Source organism: Panthera pardus, unplaced genomic scaffold (assembly GCF_024362965.1).
Source record: "Panthera pardus isolate Hobbes unplaced genomic scaffold, ASM2436296v1 HiC_scaffold_17, whole genome shotgun sequence".
Lineage (NCBI taxonomy): Eukaryota > Metazoa > Chordata > Mammalia > Carnivora > Felidae > Panthera > Panthera pardus.
In genome coordinates, this window is record NW_026526732.1 from 114692840 (window position 1) to 114712533 (window position 19694).

The 19694-nt window shown below is 39.7% G+C and overlaps 1 protein-coding gene across 8 annotated transcripts in view; it reads right to left on the bottom strand.

Annotated features, from left to right (window-relative positions):
* CDKAL1 (CDK5 regulatory subunit associated protein 1 like 1) overlaps nt 1-19694 on the bottom strand; it is a 706407-nt gene that overhangs the window by 380593 nt on the left and 306120 nt on the right. The gene's annotated exons all lie outside the window — the stretch shown is intronic.

Sequence of the window (19694 nt, forward strand, 5' to 3'; positions counted from 1 at the left end):
CCTGGCAGGTGCAACTCTTTTTATGCTAAAAATAAGCCAACATTAGCTTCCAGCTCAAAACTATTTCTTTTATCACAATGCTAAGCACAAGTTGGCTTCCATAAGGCTCTGCAGCTGCCGCTGCGGCCGCCGCTTCTGCAGATGCCTGCATTAATTGTATCAAGGACAGACTGAAGTAAGTGCTTATTCAGCACAATGGCTATTGGGGAGCAGCTGGAAGCACAAGACAAACTGTCTTGAAGAGAATGTACCAACCCAGTGTGTAAATTACAATGATGAACTACAAAGGGAGTCTAAGTTTAAGGGTCTAATGTAACTGTACAACAGCAAGAAAACTTAGCGTTATCAATGGAGCCCGAACCAAACCATTTTCCAAATAAGAAACAGACCCTTCCAGGGCTCGCTAAAGCCACTTTTGGAACGGGGGGTGATATTCAGTGCCCTTTCAACACAGCAGAAATAGAAAGTCATCATTAAAAATATCAACAGTGTTGATGCGGCCCTTCCGGTAAGGATAAATCATAATGTAATTCCCCTCGTGTGTGTGTGTGTGTGTGTGTGTGTGTGTGTGTGTGTGTTTCGAAGAATTAAACAGAAATGTAAGAACAACATTGTTTGCTACACAGAAGCCACAAGTGGCATACAAGACTAAATTGGCTAGCTTTCTTCCTTATCCCTTACGTACTCCTTACTCATTCATGCCCCGTCTATATATCAGTTTTGTTTTTTTAGTCATTTCCCTTCCACTTGCTAACCTCTCCATTAGTGGGCAGAAATGAATTAATGGTGATTAAAGCGTATTCCATGTGATAGGTAATTACGGAGTGCTCAATCTTGCCCATTTGCGTGGGGACAGAGGAAATGGATCAACGGAGACGCTGCTGAGGCTAAGTGTGCCCCTGGACAGGAATGGGATGTGAGGTGGCAGCAACGGGCTAGGGGTCCCAAGACTCTGCTGACCTTCACCTCGGTCTCCCTGACAATACGCATCCTCCCTAGAAGGGGCTCCAGACGGCCACACACCTGCTGAAACTAGCCTGAAACGGGGTGTAATAACACATCAGTCCACCCAATCGGCCTGACTTCTAGTTGACGTCATGACCGAATTGCTTAATATTTGCACCACTGACATCCCTCTCTACACAGAACACACATAAACTGATGAACATGCTTTCTGAACTTTCATGGAATGACCCACACTCCTGCTAAAGAATCCCACTGTTGCAAACGACGGGATTAGAAACAACCTCTAATCAAAATAACTAAGGATTTTTAAACGTTTCAAACATTCAATGATTAATACAGTAGATCCTTACCATCCACAAATCTCCAAATTCACAAAGGTTGTACATTATTAACTGGCTTTCCTTCAGGTGACGCTCGGACACAAAACAAAGATTTCGTAATTTACAACTAAAAAACCCACAAGAGGCTCACTCTACACTACCCTGAGATATGCATTCTAAGTGCTGGCTACACTCACTGAGCAGACAAATGACTTGATCTCCACTCCAGTCACAGAATACAGCTATTCAAATACAAATTCAAGCCTCAGAAATTTCAAATTGCTTCTTTCCACAGATTTTCAAGTTATCAAGAAACAGTTAACACAAATGGTAAGTCTTGAATGCTAAAGGTCCACTATACGAGTCACCAATACGTGGCAAATACAGTTTGCTTTAATTTTAGTTAAAGTGAGAAAAAAAAAAAAAAAAAGACTGTTTCCATGAAGAAGCTAGGATGGCCTGATACCAACCCTGCAGGCAATAGTGACTGTGCCTGTAATCAGCTTTGGGAGCCAACACCTCACTGCCTCGGTAATAATTTCCATTTTTATGTAGCATTTCCTAGCACACTTGCCATGATGCTAAAATGTTATTACTATCATATTCAAACCATTATATCATCTGCAATCCCATAAAATAACAATTAACAGTATGTCTTCATTCAAATGATATATAGATGAATTTTCAAGTTTCTAACCAATTTAATCACAACAGACACAACTCTAATGATTCCATTCACTTACCCATGACCTACAATCTATAAAATACTATCTGTATGAATATTCCATGATTAGAAGAGACAAATTTAAAAGAGTAAGAAAAAAATTCTGGTGTCAACCACAAAGCAAGAGAGCTTGCCCAACAGGGTCTTTGGTTTTTGTTGTTGTTGTTTTTTTTTTTTTTCCTGAAACAGTGTTTTTTTTTTTCTTTGAGTGTATTTGATATTTGACAGATATATTAGCTCTCAAGCATCATTTATCATGTTTATTTTTAATAGGTTTCCCTTAGAACAGCTGCCTAAGATGCTAATCTTTTCTTTTTCCTTGAGCCTTTTGTAAATATTTGAAATAGCTATTCATTAACAGTTGCACATTTATTCAGTCCTGTTGTATGCTTGTGAACTGGAATTAGCTTTTATTTTATTTTTTCTATCTGTTGGCCAGACTAGAGAAACCCTGCTGTTTGGGTTCAATCTGTCAAGGTTCAAATTATCCTCCAACTGAGAGCTAATCAAGGGCGTCTGACCTGGTTTGCAAATAAACTAGGAACAAAAGTGGGTTTATTTTTTCTTTCTTTGAGCACGGGTTCTCAGAAAGTAAAGCAAAACAAGAGTCAGTCACAAATGCAATTTGCTTAAAATTAAAACCAGGCACAACTGGCAACGGAAGAACTGGATTTACTCAGCGTTTCTGAGGTACCCGGTCTGGCTATAAATCCATTTTTTTAAAGCCACATTTAAAAAAAAAAAATAGGAATTGGCTTGCAATTTCAAATTTCAAATGCGAACATTTCAAATTCGCATTCACAGCACACCCAATGACGGTCTGTGGCATGAAGGGAACACAGATTTTAGGCAATCAAGCTACTCTGATGGGTACACTGGAGCTTCAAGTGTCTTCACGGATCCCAAACCTCAGGTTCAAAGGTACACGGAGCAGAATTGATCTTTCTGTACCATTAACATCATTACTAGACTCATGTATATTTCTGAAATATGAAATGCAGCATTTTCTTTTATTTTTTAATTATTATGTTTTTAATCAGGTAAACTCTACCCCCAACACGGGGCTCTAACTCATGACTCCGAGATCAAGAATCACGCACTCCACCAACTGAGCCAGCCAGGCGTCCCATAATGTTCTTTTAAACATTTTTAATCTCCAAACTTGAAAAGAAGAAGTATTTTTACAAATTAAGCAGAGTTAGTTTTAAATGTACCTTACTGAACTACTTAATGAAAGTACTTAAATACAGTCTTATTTACTAACAAACATTAAAACTCTTTCTCTTAGTATCTTAAGGTTCCCAGAGCCCAAAATTATTGCTTGGATCTGACTTTCCACATTCTGTTGTTCTTAACAGGTATCTAATCTTTTTGAAACAGTAACGGCCAATGAAACTGAAGACCTGCGAACTGTGTCGGTACCACCATCCAAGAACGTGATGACTGCAATACCACTAAGGGCTTCCTTCAAAATGATCACAACTGATGAAATGACCCCAGTTATCATAATAAACTAAACTGCACTATAGCAAGCAATGCATTTGCAATATCAAGTATCTGAGTACAACATTCTCCCTGAGGGGCAGCATGCTATCATGTGAAGTGCACTGGCCCATCAATCAGAAAGTTGCCATTTTAGTACTCTTGCTCAGATGTGCACTGTAACCTCTCTGTGCTTCAGTAAAACAGGGACGAGAGCACCAGCACCTAGAATTCACCAGGTGAAAGTAACGAGGAAAGGCCAGATGTAAAAGCACAAAGAAAATTATTTGATGCCCATTTCGTAGACAATTTTATGAATACAGGGGCCCACAAAACGGCATAACATCTGAATTATATTTAGAATCACACTTGCATTCACTGAAAAAAAAAATCACTGTCATAAGAATGAAAATAAAACTGGGAATAAAACCACTGATGTGCAAAGAAAGAGTCCATTTTATGTTCTGGTGGTAGAATAGAATAAATATTTTGCAGCACACAAAATGAATTTCTATTTACATGATGATAGCCATTTTGCTTCCTGGAGTCCATGTTTAAGAATGAAAAGCAATATGGCGGCTGAATACGTGATTAGATGTCAACAATTAGCTGACACCCAACTTGAAAACTCACCTTGTCTTACCTAAAATACATTGGTCCGAGTTTCTACTTAGTTTTCCTTTTACTTAAATTATTCTGAACAAGCCATTCATCTTTAAGTAGCACCTTACAATTCAGCAAGTTGTGTTTTAGTGAAGAAAAACACATGTTTGTTTTTTAACTTGTTATCAAGCCATACTTACAAATTACCTTCTAACATCCACTATAGAATATGTGAAATGTATACAGCATTTCATCATCACAAATCCTCCACTTAATAGGTACTTGACAAACGTCTGTTAAATAAATAATAACAAAAACAATTAAGATTAAATTGCACACTAACCTTGGCTAATGTGCTGGGGAAAAATCTCAACCAATCTCTTGTATTTACTCAAAGTAAGCTACTTTAAATGTCATTATTGTAAGCCAAGACATATACAGTAAAATGCAAAACATTAATCAATCTGAGCAAAAACATTACAAAATTTCCAAATTCATGGGTGGTATAATTTTCATTTAATTGCAATATTTATGAATTTACAAAGAGCACCTATTACTTGAGAACTTAGCTACAGAAATCATATTGCTTGGAAACATTTGAATGGTAGGCTAATATACTTACAGACATTATTTTTAAAATCGATTCAATTTATTCTCTACCTAACAGTGCCAAGTTTCTCCCACCCCACCATCCCCCCTCCTTTCTTTTTACTAAAACTAATTACACAGTACATTATATCTTCAAGTCAGTACAACTGTAAATGAAGGTCAGTCTGTTACATGGAAATTATTTCAAGTCTGAAAAATAAAGCCTAGATGTAACCAGAGTAAGCACAGACGTAAAAAGACATGAATTTGCTCGTATACAATATGCAGCGACCCAAGTTTTTCAAAGAAAACCTTTCAAAGATAATACCTTTTCGTTCCAGTTTTCTTCCACATTTCCTATGTAAGGCGTTCATTTTATCTAAAATGTTCTCTAGTTTGCCATTATTTGCTAATATAATATAGTGTGGGTATACATTAATACTCACCAAAAAAAAAAAAAAAAAAAAAGTCGTTTTAACTGCCCAATGCGCATTATCCTCTGTAAATTACCTCACATCCGTGAACAATCCATCTTTCTCCCTCATTACCAATCACGGGCACTGGCTGACTGTTTCTTCAAACTCCAGGATCCATAGCCGGACACTTGGAAGGTTCTGTGAGCATTCACTGCTTGCGCTTGGTAAGGCAAAACACGAAGTTTCCAGTCTGCACTTACAAGAACCGTAGGGCATGCGTGCATGCATGCAAACCACATTAATTAAACATTAATTGTGATGTAAAGATAAGCGAGATTCATGCAGTCGCTATTTCAGAGGAGGTGAGGTGGAGGGTAAGAGATGGAAACAAACCACTTTAAGTAAACCTGGTACACACTATCGTGGATGTCTGAAGAAAAGCTTCTGTGATTGAAGAACAAATTATATGGTACATAATGCTGAGAGCCGGTGGCTGGAGAGGAGACTGAAGAGGATTGTGAGGGTCAGGAATACCATGTCATCCTACAGGCCCTTTTTACTTGCTGTGTTCCAAGCACCTGCAACACCAGCATCACCTGGGAGCTTAAAATACGGTCTCAGGCCCCACCCAAGACCTTCAGACACAAAACCTGCAGGTTAACGAAATGCACAAGTGACTCGCACGCACTTCAAGATGGGAGAAGCACATGTAGGGTCCGGTGTCGCTTCTGAAAAGCAGCCCAAGCACAGGCATGTGAATGCAGGCGGGTGTATGAACACACACACATAGAATACAATCAGAAAGAAACAACTAAAATGGCAAGATAGCTTTCTTAGGTATCGATTTATTTTCTCCTCCTCTTCCTCCTTCTTGCCCGCTTATTATATCATCAAAAACAATATGGTATTAGTGACCATTTATTAAGTATTCTCAAAGTATCAGACTTACCATTACAGTCTCTTGGTTAATATTCATGCTGATTATCTAATAAGTATGCTTTTCCCCTACTTATCAGATCAGAAAACTGAGTCTGAGAGAGAATAAACCAAACAGCTTCCTCAAGGCCACAGAACTAACAAACTACACAAACAGCAGTTAACCTATTCTGTTCTTAACCAAAATGCCACAGAATCTTGTGATTATCTGAATCATTGGTCTTATCGTCCAGTGACGTAACGGCTAACATATTAGACGGTACATTATAAACGATGAGGCTGATTTTTAGTTCTCTCTATGCTTAACAGTTCCCAGCATAAACCAGTAATTGTTTAAACTATAATCCTATTATTACCACCATATTTAGCTTAATGAAAAGCAATCCTGGATATAGCTGGCTAATCTTAAAAGGTGTTGTAAATATAATAAAGGCATTATGAAATTTTTATATTAAAATACATTCTTAAAAATATCTACCACAACGTACTTATGCCTGTACAACACACTGCATTATAAAAGTTAGTGGCTTAAGGGGCACCTGGGTGGCTCAGTCGGTTAAGCGTCCAACTTCAGCTCAGGTCATGATCTCATGGCTCGTGAGTTTAAGCCCTGCGTCAGGCTCTGTGCTGAGCTCAGAGCCTGGAGCCTACTTTGGATTCTGTCTCTCTCTCTCTCTCTCTCTCTGCCCCTCCCCTTCTCACCTCTGTCTCTATCTCTCTCAAAAATAAACAGTAAAAAAAAAAAAAAAAATTTAAGTTTGTGGCTTAAAATAATAATTTATTATTGCTCACAATTCTGCAATCTGGGCTAGGCTTAGCTTTTGATCAATGTAGTAGCTGAAACCTTCAACATGGCTTCTTCATTCGCATGTCTGAGTCTCAGCTAGGAAGCTAGAAGATGGCTATCCATCTCTCTGTCCATAGGATACTGCCAGTTGAGTAGTCGGACCTCCTAACAAGGTGGCTCAGGGCTCCAAGCAACTTTCCACAAAAACAAGCCCCAGCGTACAGGACAAAGTCTACTTGCATTATGCTTTCCTGGTTCCATTGGCCAAAGCCAGTCAACGGTGGCCAAGCTGACAGCCAACGTGGGAAGGGGTCTATCTACACGAAGTATGAATATTAAAGGTGTGATTCAGTGGGGGCCCCCCAAGTAACAGTCTACTAGAACGTTTCAATAGTTTATCCACACGGTATTAGGGAGAAGAAAATACAAACTGTTAAACACTTCAAATAGGTTTTATGACAAAAGTGGGCTTTGTCCACTGTACATGCAGTCTTTAAACCCCGAGTCAAGTCCAACACACTGCAAGTGGCAAGTCATACGACCCTTTCTAATTAACTACTTTGGACTTTCTCCCATTTACACTCCATGTGCTTGGGTTTGTTTTTCTCTCCGCTTTTCTGGTTTCATACTCTGGCTTTGATCTCCAACTCCCATCTTTTTGTTTTGATGACTTTACGGGCAACCCTTCTGAGTTTGAACATTGTGTTCCACATTTCTGGGCTGTGATAGTTCTGCATATCTGGTACACATGTGCCCACACACACAAATCCTTTATCAGACACGATTCATGAAATACTGCTACTGTCTCTACTCCTACCGTTGAATCCTGTCACTTCACACCCGCCTGGGAGGGTCTTTAGAAAAAGCAAATGTGTTTTTCCTAATAAGATGACAACACACCCATATATACAGTTTATGCCGTTTATACTTTGCTCTAAAAAGAAAATAGCAGGGGTGCCTGGGTGGCTCAGTCGGTTAAGCATCCGACTCTTGATTGCAGCTCAGGACATGATCTCATGGTTCGTGAGTTTGAGCTAGGCATCGGGCTACAAGCTGACAGTGCAGAGTCTGCTTGGGATTCTCTCTCCCCCTCTCTTCCTCTCTCTCTCTCTCTCTCTCTCTCTCTCTCTCTGGTCCTCCTCCACTCACATGCTCACGCTCTCTCTCTCTCTCTCAAAAATAAATAAAAAAAATTTTAAAGGAAGAAATAGCATGCCTCACTAAGAAAAATGTTTTTAAATAGTTCTAAATAGAATTCTATTAATGTATAATTTTTATTCATGCATCCATTCAACAAGTATTTACTATGTGCCTACGATAGGTCATACGTTATGCCAAACTCTGAGTCCAGGGATGAATAGAACAGGCAACCTCACTACTTTCTCAGAACAAACTATAAGTAAAGAAATGTGTAAACAATTGGGTATGAAGTGCAAAAGTTAAGTGCTTTGGAGGAAACGTGCAATATGACGGAGATGAAGAAGTAAGAGATTCCCTTAAACAGGGCTGTCAAAGAAGGACCCCATGAAGAGGTCACACTGAAGCTGATACTTTAACATGAAAGAGACAGCCGGGCAAGATCACAGGTAAACCCTTTCAAAGAGGAAGAGTGAGTGCTGTGTTAAGGAACTAAGGAAGAAGAGTTGGGTGACAGCACATTAGAGAGACAGCAGGATAAGAGGAGTGTGGAGTGGAGAATGCAGCCAGATCACATGGGGCCTTCTGGGCTTTGATCCCAAATTCAATCGGATTTCCTCCCAAATGCAAACTACCCTCCGTGGACCCAAGTCTCTCCTCTTTGAAGAAGCTACCACTTAGTCTCCTGGCCGGCAACCTTCCTTTCCCTAAACTTCTCCTACTCACGTGTCTTTTCTCCCCCCCCATATTCTCTGAATTGTCTTTCAAAGAAGATGTTCTTAATGCTGTTCCACGGAACAGAAGAAGCCGAGTACAGTGGTTAAGAGAACTGCAGGAGTGAGCGGGAGCTTTAGGAGGTCCCCTGTCCTCCTTGTGCTCATCTGAAAGCGAAGGGTGAAAGATCACTGCAGAGGTTTCCTCCCTAGCCTGTTCTTCTTTGATTTGTTCGGAGAATTGCAGTTTCAACCACAGAGCTGGGCAGGAAACAGAATAGGTTAAGCCACACAGCTTTCAGATTTCTCCTGAAGAAGTCTTCATTACACATAGTTTATTATTTGTGGAAAGTAAATCTTCAGGATATCAGGCTGTTCTATGGTCAAAGAGAACCCTCCAATTCCAAAGTTAGGTACAAATAAGTTTCAGTTTAACAACTGTTCCAAATAGTCACATTTCTGTTTCCCGTATCTTAGGAAATAAAAAGTGACTCTATTTCAAATACGTGTGATTTAATTTTCTACACTGAAAAACTCTGATAATTTAAAATATGCAATTCCTTAAAAATGAAGTTGAGGTCTAGGTTTTGTTTTTGTAGTCTAAAGGGGTATGTACTTACAGAAAATATTAAGAGCAGAAAAAATTTTAATACATTCTTTGTCTCTCCAATGAAAGTAACATATTGGTTTAATTTCTCCTTTTTCTGTACTCAATTATTTTTGCTTGCTTGTTAAAAATAGTTGTGATTGTAAAGGACATCTACAGCATGTTTTTTTAACATGATTATGAAACAACACTTTCCAGGTTACTGTCAACTTTGTAAACACTAACACTCACATCTGTGTAATACTCCATCATGCAAGTATATAAAAATGAAGCGCTTTCCAAACTTGAGAAATTGCAACTACCGTATAGATTTAGCATTTCTTAAATTTATTCTTCTCAGATAAAGAAAAAGAAAGGCACATCTTATCTCAAGGAAATAAAGATAATTTACAAACTACACAAATGCACATACTCTTTGTGTACCTGTAAAAACAAATTAGCTAATTACTTCAGTCATGTCGATACACAGTAGATACACATATATTTGTTTTCTAAAATGAGAGTTAAATGCCCTTTTGTTCTTCTAATTATGACGGTGTGATACTCTGCTTTGAAAGGCTCAACTCGAACTACACCCAAAAAGCAATATTTGAAGAGTGAAAAATCAACACAAACTTACACATCAAAAAGAACTAGACCACAGACAAAATCTAGGTGGTGAATCCCAAACCCATGAAGCTTTTAAAATAAAGATTCCCCAGCTTTAGCCTAGCTCACAGAATCTGAATCTTTTGAAGTGGCACCTAGGAATCTGCACTTTTAAGCTCCACACAATAATCTGATGAAAGGCCAGGCATGGGAAGAATGGAACGGCTCCACACCCGGCATCTATTACGTGGGAAAAACAGCACAGATTTTTATTTATCTCCTCACATAAATGGTAAGTTTCTTCTCCACTTCCATTGAGTATTTTGATTCAATGACTCGGTAGAGTTATTTAATCAAGAAAGTTTTCTAGATAGAAGTTTCTCGAAGTGGTCCTTACCACATGCGTCTGAGGCATCTTGAGCGATTCATTTGAAAATGCAAATCCCTAGGCCAAGGGCAGACCTACTGAATTGGGAATCTGGCCACTTGTCTGAATTTAAATGTATACCCCCGAGGTCCAGGGTTATCCACAGAGACAGTAAAGCTGGAGATCCGCTTCTATACATGATCACTATCATCATACCAGCATTCGCCCTCCTAACTAAAACTGAAGAAATCAGAAAGCTCTATGTAGAGTGTATGGTCATCTTATTCATTCACCTTTCCCTTATTCACTCAATTCATTCTTCCACCAGATCGTGCCCATTCTTCCCCAATTATATTTTCACGGGTTAAACCCCACTAACCCCAGGTTCTCATCCTTCTTTTGTTGACAGAACCAGAAAAGATGAACTAAGGGGCTTATTTTTTAAAGACGGCGATCTAAATCAAACTTTTCTTTCTTACATTACAAATACCAAGAGATGTGCTGGAACTCCCCAAGAGAAATAAATATTACTGAGAGCAACAAATAAAAAGAAGTTCAGAAATTTATAACCTCTGCAGAACAGCCAAGGTCCCACTAACAAATATTTTTTTTTTCATGCAGAAAATTATGCTTGCCATACCTGACGTTGTGCAAGTATGTTTACTGCAATTTAATATCCACACAAGCAGGAGAAGAAATTTAATAATTTTTCAGCTGGAATGAATTGACAGCCAGTGTCAGAAAACTGCAGACTCCGGAGAATCAATAAAAGCTCCTGGCATCACAAAGTGGTACTTTTGCCCAGAAAACATCTCACAAAGGTCAGGTTTACAAACCACCAGGTAGCAGTATCACTTTTCACATCTTTCCAAGGCTATTAAAATTCCATTAAACAACCTTCCAAAACTAACTTGCAGCCTTTCAAGTTCGCCAAAACGATCCCAGAGACAGATCAGCCTCAGTTCAAACGGGGAAAGCAAACCTTTGGTTAACTTTTGTCCCCCGTCACCAAACATCTTTTGCAGAATTCTGTTTAGTACAAGAATAATAATAATAATAATAATAATAACAATAATAAACCCTCAATGCAAATATATAGTTATTTATAACGAAAATGTGCGCCGAAGTGGAAATACTCAGTGAAATGGTAGGTACCCGTTAACTATCAGGAAATAATTTCCAAAAGTAAATTATTTCTCTGTTGCAAATACTGGAAATTCACCCCCACTGAATAGCTGGTGGTACAAAACTAAGCCTGTGTTTAAGGACACAGTACTCAACTGTGCCTGCAGAGCTGCTGAAACTAAGCAGGATCCCCTGCTCACTGTAAAACTTAGTTTTTCCAGGCTACGTTTTCATTGTCGGTTCCAAGTCACATACGGAATTTCATCAGGCGTCAATTCAAGGATCAGACATTCATTCTGCATTTACTGAGCACCTGCTAAACCACTACGCGCTGCCACACGTGCCGACCCCGCGCTCTGTGGGCTCCGTCTTCCGGCCTCGACCTCAGATGGAAGGAGAGGGGAAAGGCGTTAAGGACGAGAAGGAGTCTGTCTCTGAGCAGAGGCGCAGGGCAAGAGTCCTCATCAGGTGCTTTAGTTTTCCTCCAAACGACATCGACTTCATCAGCTGCCTATTTGACCTCAACAACAGAAGGATGTGCACTCAAGCCAAACGGGGTACGGGCCCCTACGGACCATGACTGAGAGCAAAGAACTCGCTGCCCCACTCAGACCAAATGTCTGGCTGGAACAGCTACGTTTAACCTGCGAGATGGGCCGTGTGTTCCTCTAAATCCGTGGTCTCCACATTTTGAAAAGTCACTTTCTCCAATCGGAAAATTTAGGAATGCACCACCACAGGTGCAGATCATCAGCCACACTCATGCATTTTTGCACTGCTGGTCTATTCTGTACGATATGAAATGCAGGCAAAAGACAAATCCAAAGGGTGAGAACATACAAGTCAACACAAATTTTCGTATCTTCTTCCGGCACTGCGATGCACCATCTTGCAGGACAACCGAGGGTACACAAACCCCTAAGCGGTTAGCCTCTCCTGTGGGATTCCTTTGTGGTGCACGGAGTCCCGAGCTTCGGGACTCACAAGTGGGACCAAGTCACTACAGAGTCACAGCTACTGGGGATGTATTGTCTTGGCCTCCCCAGAAAGCCTTTCAGAGTGTTAGGCTTTCCAGGGCTCGGCTCTACGTTTTAACAAGGAATGTCAAAATATGCAACTTTAAGAAACCAGTATGCGCATCTGAGTGTTAAGGGGACACTGTGGAGATGTACTACGTCTCTCAGTCGGCTCCACACAGACTCCCAGGGGGAAATCTCCAAATCCAAGGCCAAGCTGTCGTTCTTTTCCTTATGGACAATAAGATCTCAAGAAGTTCAGAGTCTCAACTACTTATGTGACCACGGCCTACCTTCAATGTTACAACTCCACATCGACACTGGACTTTTTTCTCAGGTTTTCCCAGGGTCTCGTTATTTTACATACATTTCTACACTTGTGTATTTGCAAGTTGTTTCGCAGAACACAACGGAGCAATAAAAGTAAAACTCACCAATAACAGTGGGGGACCGATTACACTCTAGATTTCCTGAGGAGGGATGTAAAAAGGCATTCCTGGAAGCTCCCAGTTTCCTGTACTTTGCATAGGATCGTACTTTGTATGTACTTTGTACGATGCACCCTCAAGTATGAAAATTCAGCAAGTTATGAGCAAATGCCGTTCTGTTGAGCAGCCTCAAAGCGCATCCTTGTTTCCCAGCAAAATAAGCTGTTTGCTCAGTTATCAGCAAACCTTATCCAGGGGCCTCCTGGCAGAAGTCATCAAAGGCTGATGATAATAATGTATCGTTACGCCCATTTTTCTAAACCGTGTGCCCACCAGCTAAAACATGAACTGTCTCTGACAAATGCTGGTAAATACTTGTTGGATGAATGGAAAAACAGCTATATAGTTCTAACAGTGACTTCGGTCCAAGTGTCACTGCTCGTTTTCTCCCCTTCACGGACCTCTAGCATCACATGAACCTCAAGATTCAGAATGGCAAGTAGATTCGATTTTGGATACTAAGTGTATTCCAACGGCGGTGGCTGACAAGAGCCCTGTGCTGAGAAGGATTCTGAGGAGAAACGCCGGTTGGTCAGGGAAAGGGGCCCAGGGTCAGGGAAGGCGGGCAGGTAATGCAAGTGTGGTCCATCTGTGGACACAGCCCCAGACAGACGATGGGAGTTTTCAAAATCCAAAGGTGCTTATTTATGTTAAAAGGCTCGGTGATTTTTGTTATCTGAAGACCTGCTCCCTGGTCTGCGTACTTTAATTTTCATCAGCCCAACCTGCCACCCTGTCCTTCTAAACTAGGAGGAGCGCGATGGGGCGCCTGGGTGGTTCAGTCGGTTAAGCGCCCGACTTCGGCTCAGGTCATGATCTCACAGCTTGTGAGTTGGAGCCCCGCGTCAGGCTCTGTGCTGACAGCTCAGAGCCTGGAGCCTCTTCAGATTCTGTGTCTTTCCCTCTCTCTCTCTGTCCCTCCCCTGCTCACACTCTGTCTCTGTCTGTCTCTCAAAAATAAATAAACATTAAAAAAAAATTTTTTTAAATATAAACTAGGAGGAGCCCCTACAAGACAAGAACCTTGCCTTTTTTTTTTCTTTCCATCTTTTTAGTCTCTAATACCGCACAGTATATACTCAGTAAATGCCAGCTGACCCTTCTGTGATACTCTGGGGATAACAAAACCCAATGTACCCTTTAAACTGAAATAGGCACCTTAGGATTCTGACACCACTCCAGAATGTCAGCACACGCACAACGCTTGGGCCGTCCTTCCAACCTCCCAAACTCAGCTCATTCCTTACTAACTGGCCAGGGTTTCCTCTTCAAGATCCCTCTCAACAGAGGTGGAAAGGGTCAGTTCATTTTACAGTTTCCACCAAACATTGCCTAAACTCATGGTTCCCAATCCTAGTTCTCAGCTCCGGGTATACATTAGAGGGACCTGTACCTTAGAAAATGCAGGGCCACCCGTCCACAGGAAGTGTGGTGCACTTGCCAGCAAGGGGACACAGACAGAAGTTTGGTTTTGGTTTTATAACTGCCGAGTGACTAAAACGAGCAGCCAGACGGAGAACACTGACCTGAGAGCAACCTCTGGCCCTAAAGACCACATCCTCCTCTCACAGGGATTTATGGCAAATATTAGCATATTGGAAACAACAGGAAGTTCTGCCATAGAGAGTTGTTCTCTCATTTGTTTGAGTTAGCTTTCCCCAAAGCTGACCAATGAATCCTCTCATCCATAATTCCAATCACAAATACAGCTTTAATGGAACACAGCCACACCCATTCATTTATGTTTTGTCTGTGGTTGCTTTCATGCTACAAGGGCGGAAATGAACTTGCAACAGAGACCTTAGGGTCCACAAAGCCTAAAGAACTTACCACCCGGCGCTTTTAGGAAAACATCTGCCACACCTGGATTGGCACATTGAGGAACACAGGCATCTCCCATTGTTCTCAAGTTTACATTTAGGCCACTTTGCTTTTATGAAAGACTCATGTTGCTACCTGTTTTCCGCTAACTCAAAGGAATCCAAAGAGGGTTTTTGTTTTTATGAAAAAAGGCGAAAAGCGAAAACAGCATCAGCATGTTTCGCGGCACGCCGCTGAAGGAGGAGGCAGAGCGCAGCCTGGGCAGCGAGGGTGGCCCCTCGGAGCTCCTCCCCTGGGGACCACGCTCAGCATCTCAGCACCACGCGGCCACAGCTCTGAACCGTGTCTGGGAGCCTCTGTGCTTTAGCTCCATTTATTTTGTGGACCTACTGGCAAGATGCGTCCTAAGGTATCAGAAAAACCTAAGAGAGGTTATCTTTGGGTCTGGGAGATACTCAAAGTTTTTTCCATACAAATGAATGGTAACTGCTCCTTTGCTCTACGCCCCTTGGGCTTTCAAAAATATTTCACAGGGATGCTCTACTTTCGGAAGGCGGGGAAAACCTGTACACCAGACTATTCAGCTGGATTCTAAATGTTCTGGGGAAAGACTCTGAGGTTAGGGCTCATTAAACAGGGTCTCACCTCTGCTTCAACCATGATACCTTGGCTCTTTTCAAATTTCATTTGAAGAAAAGATTCCCTTTATTGCTAAAAAAAGGTTTGAACCCCGCTGACTTAGAAACTCAGAGATCTGAAGAGGCAGAGGCCAGGTAAATTACACTCTGCTTTGCCATGGACAGCCTTAACTAGCTTTCTTCAAAATCAAAGTGATTAACCTCACTTATTTAGATCAGATATTGGACAAATACCTGTTTAGGCATCGGGTCCCCTTACCAAGTTACATGTATTATGTACGTGGCATGTAGGTGTCTCGTTAAAATTTCTTTGAAAAGTTACCATTTAATATTATACTTTGGGTTTCTTAAAGAAGCAACAGGAGAAAACACCATGTAGAGGCTATACCTGGCATTTCTATATATTACCAGCTAAAGGATTTTTATTACATCATTCAATGTCTTTTAGGAAAGGAACATAATTCTTAGTGTCTACAGCCTCAAACATGTATATGTTTCATTATAAACTATATACTTCCTTTTTCACACTCATGTCAAAGTACATAAATCATATTTCCTTATTCTTCTGGAGAGCCAGGATTCACCAGTTAGTAGAATTACTTTCCCTTTTTGTAAACACAACACATTTTATACAGCTTTTATTTTCAGGGTCCGTTACATGCTCCATCATTTAATGTAAGCTGCCTAAAATCCTCCAAATGGATAACATTCAAATTAATATTATTAATCCTATGGAAGAAAGAAATTTCTCTCTTTGAACATGGCACAAATGAAAAGATAAAGGAATAAAAGAGACACTCATAACTGCCACATAAATTAACAGGATGCAATTACTGATCTCTTTTTTGATCTCTGATCAAAATCAATATATAGTAGTCATTGCTAAAGGTGATGAGATAAATGTGGCTTGATATACACTGTAACTCAACAATCTAAGTTCATCCTTCCGAAAATCAAATATTGCTCATATCCTTTCCTATACAAAAGGTCAGGAAGTAATGTTTTCCAGTTGCATTTCATAATTAATCCTACACGCAGCAGACAGTATCTCTGCAAGTCTCAAATAAAACAGAATTCATTTTTTAAAAATTTCAACAGGAATAATTAAAATCACTGAGCACCAAGAAATTTTCTCCCTGCTTTGAATATTTCATCTCAATTTATTTACCTTTCCATAACTGGTTTAGGCCACTTTCTTGCGAGGGTTTTTTAAATTTATGAGGAAGAAAAAAACAGGACCGACACACAAATGAGATCTAGAAAAGCACGCAATAGCTATAAAAATAGCTCATCCATCATCTCCACATTTTGATTCCAGAGACGGCAGTGAAAGGTGTTGTTTCCACACCACTCACCCGGCACACTTAAAAAGGTTTGCTCCATCACTTATACAACTGAAACTGATTGATTACCTGCTAGAGAAAAATCAATACGAATATCCTAGAAAACACGAGCTTGTAAATTCATTCTGGCCCCAACAAAGTCCTGGTCATAGCTTGACATGTTTTTCTAGGTATCTAAAATGCAACCACGTCAAACCCCAGTCCCCCCAAACTGTGATGCCTAGGAATTTTTAAAACCTAAATCTCAGCACAGATGAGGAGGTGAGGGGGAAGGTGTCCCAAGTCTGTTAGAACAATGAGATAAGAAGCTGCCGTTACCTGATAAATCTTCTTTTCAGAACTGGCCACAAAAATGAGAAACATGTTGAGAAGGTGAAAATATCAAGGGGACCAGGATGAGAGAAAAAGAAAAACAAAACAAAACAAAAGCAAACAAACAAAAAAAACCACAAAAAGCTAGGAAACCAACTAAATATAAACTAAATAATATATATGTATTTTTTTTGGTAAAAGGTAAAGTTTCTATTTTAAAATATAAGTAATTCTGATTGTAATGCTATCCATTCAAAATTTAACGAGCTCTCTTTCTCATTTTTTGGCAGCCGAAATGTATAGTCAGTATAATTTTAGCTCTTTGGGAAACCACTGTACATTCAGAATGATTTCATGATTATTTCAGAACCTCTTCTGAATGCTCCCTTGCCGTTGGGTCAACCCTTAGTCTCTTCATTCATTAGACTACTAAGAAATAAACTTTTAAGAAATAAATTTTTATGAATATAAAATATTTCATAAATATGCTATTCAGAAAGAAATTGTGCTGTGCTGATTCTATCATCTGACAGGCAACCTGGGTTCTATCCCCATTCTACAATTTGTTCAGAGTTTTTATAAATCACTCTGTATTTCGCATACACAGTCAGTCGTCAAAAAATTTAAGAAAAAGAAAGGACACGTACTTTTCCTTTAACTTCCACTGACTTTCCTCTTACAAAAATTTATTAAGAGCATACTTACGAGTTTTCATCTTAAAGTAGCTTTTCAAAGAACTGTACTGTTTATTATTAATTATAGGACCACTGAATAATGGTGTAGTGAAGAATTTCAGGGGTTCTAGCTCAAAAAATATTCCTAACACCTGGATTACTAAAGAACTAAATATGCAAGAGTCCTAGATATAAGAGGGTTTTCTTCTATTATATTTACCTTCATAATTATGCTTTACAATTCTAAAGCTCAAACACAGAAATTCTGTCGGATCAGTAAAATCCCAATGTCTTCTGCAGAAAGAAAGATAATGAACTAACTCAGTGTGTTTAAAATGTAAGTTAGCAACGGATAGTTCCTGGAGTGGAAAAAGAATGTGAGGCCATCCTCAGCATGAATCTGCTTTTCTCAAATTAAGAGAACGAGAGGTAACTGTCACACTAAGTAGTTTCTATTTATAGAGACGTTTTTCATAAAACGTATTTTAACAGCAAAAGAAAACCTGTCATTTGACTCTAGTCATTAATGTCTGTTATAGATGTTCCAACATTCTCACTCAAAATTAGACTTCTTGGATTCACTTTAAATTCCTTCAGTTTAAGTAACATGTCTGCTTCAAAAAAAGAACACAGGCAATTACTCTGTAGAAGCTATATGGAATTCTAACTACCAGCAGCGCTAAGTGTCACAGTCATGAGAAAACCGTGGCTTGGAGGGGCCAAGTACCTTCCTCAGACCATAGCAGCTGGTAAGCAGCAGAACACTGTTTCCAGTTCCAACTCTCCTATGGCAAAGCACATCAAACAGCTAATGACTCAAAGTTTTCCTAACCACACTGGCTTGCCTAGGAAGTTATGATCTCAATATTCTAGTAAGAGTACCATACATCAACCAAATGAGTTCACCAGTCCAAAAAGTAGCATTCCGTTTCGACTCTACTGTACAGGTAGAAGACAATCGAAAAAGGTTACATTGCCAACATTCCACGGTCAGGAACCAAAAGGCACATACGCAGACACACACACATACTCGTGTGGATGAAAGCAATACTAACTAAATCTCTTCTAATACTTGGTCTATAAATAAACACTAAGTCACTGCTGACCTCTGATATATACTTTGAAACATTCACCATAACTGGCCAACCCACTTGGATGTGACGATGGTCAGTGACGACTCAAGTCTGCAGCAGTCACACACCGTACTTGTATTGCTCAGGGGGCATTTCTAAAGATGTGTCAGAGAGCTGAGCTGGCTATCTTTAGCAAAATTCTATAGTTTATAAAAACTAGGATTATTCCTTTCTGGTTTTTACCTCAAGTCAAATGTAATACATAAATGTGTCCGTGCTAAGTCACGAAGCAATCACGTCAAAATGTCAGTATAGGTTATAGGTGGGGGATAGATGCAAGGGAGCCAAGGGAATACATTCACTTTCTAGATGGTGACTGAACAGTTTCACGTTTGTAAAATAAATTGTCAGAGTAAAATGAGAAGATTTTTTCCAGTTATATTTAGTTGCAGTTAGAAATGCATAATGTTGGAAAAGTCCTTTGAAAGAACTAAATCATACTCCTACCAATTTGCAGTGTTTGGTGGACAGACCATAGAGTTTTAATATCCCCATTATCTGACAGATATGGGGAAAAATAAACACCAACTCAGAATACCAGCAAAGGCATCATTTTTCAAGTAGATTAAGTTCCTGTGCAAATTTATGCCCTTTCTGAAAAAGCCTTAACACAGTCGTGTTGTACAGAAGACAATCACTCAGACTGTTCTTCAGATAAGATAATTACCTGGCTCTGAAACAGAATATTGGTAAGAGTCGATGTGTTGCCTTTTATTTCTTGTTCAATACAAGTTGAATGTGAATGAAGGAAAAAAAAATTGTTAGATGTTAATCGGTCAAGGGTACTTTTCTATTACAAAGAGCATTCCAAATTCATGTTGACAAAAGCTTTACATAGATTAAATAAAAAAACGCTCACTTTATTTAAAGTACTATTTAAATAAAGAACTCATACTATGACTTTGAGGGT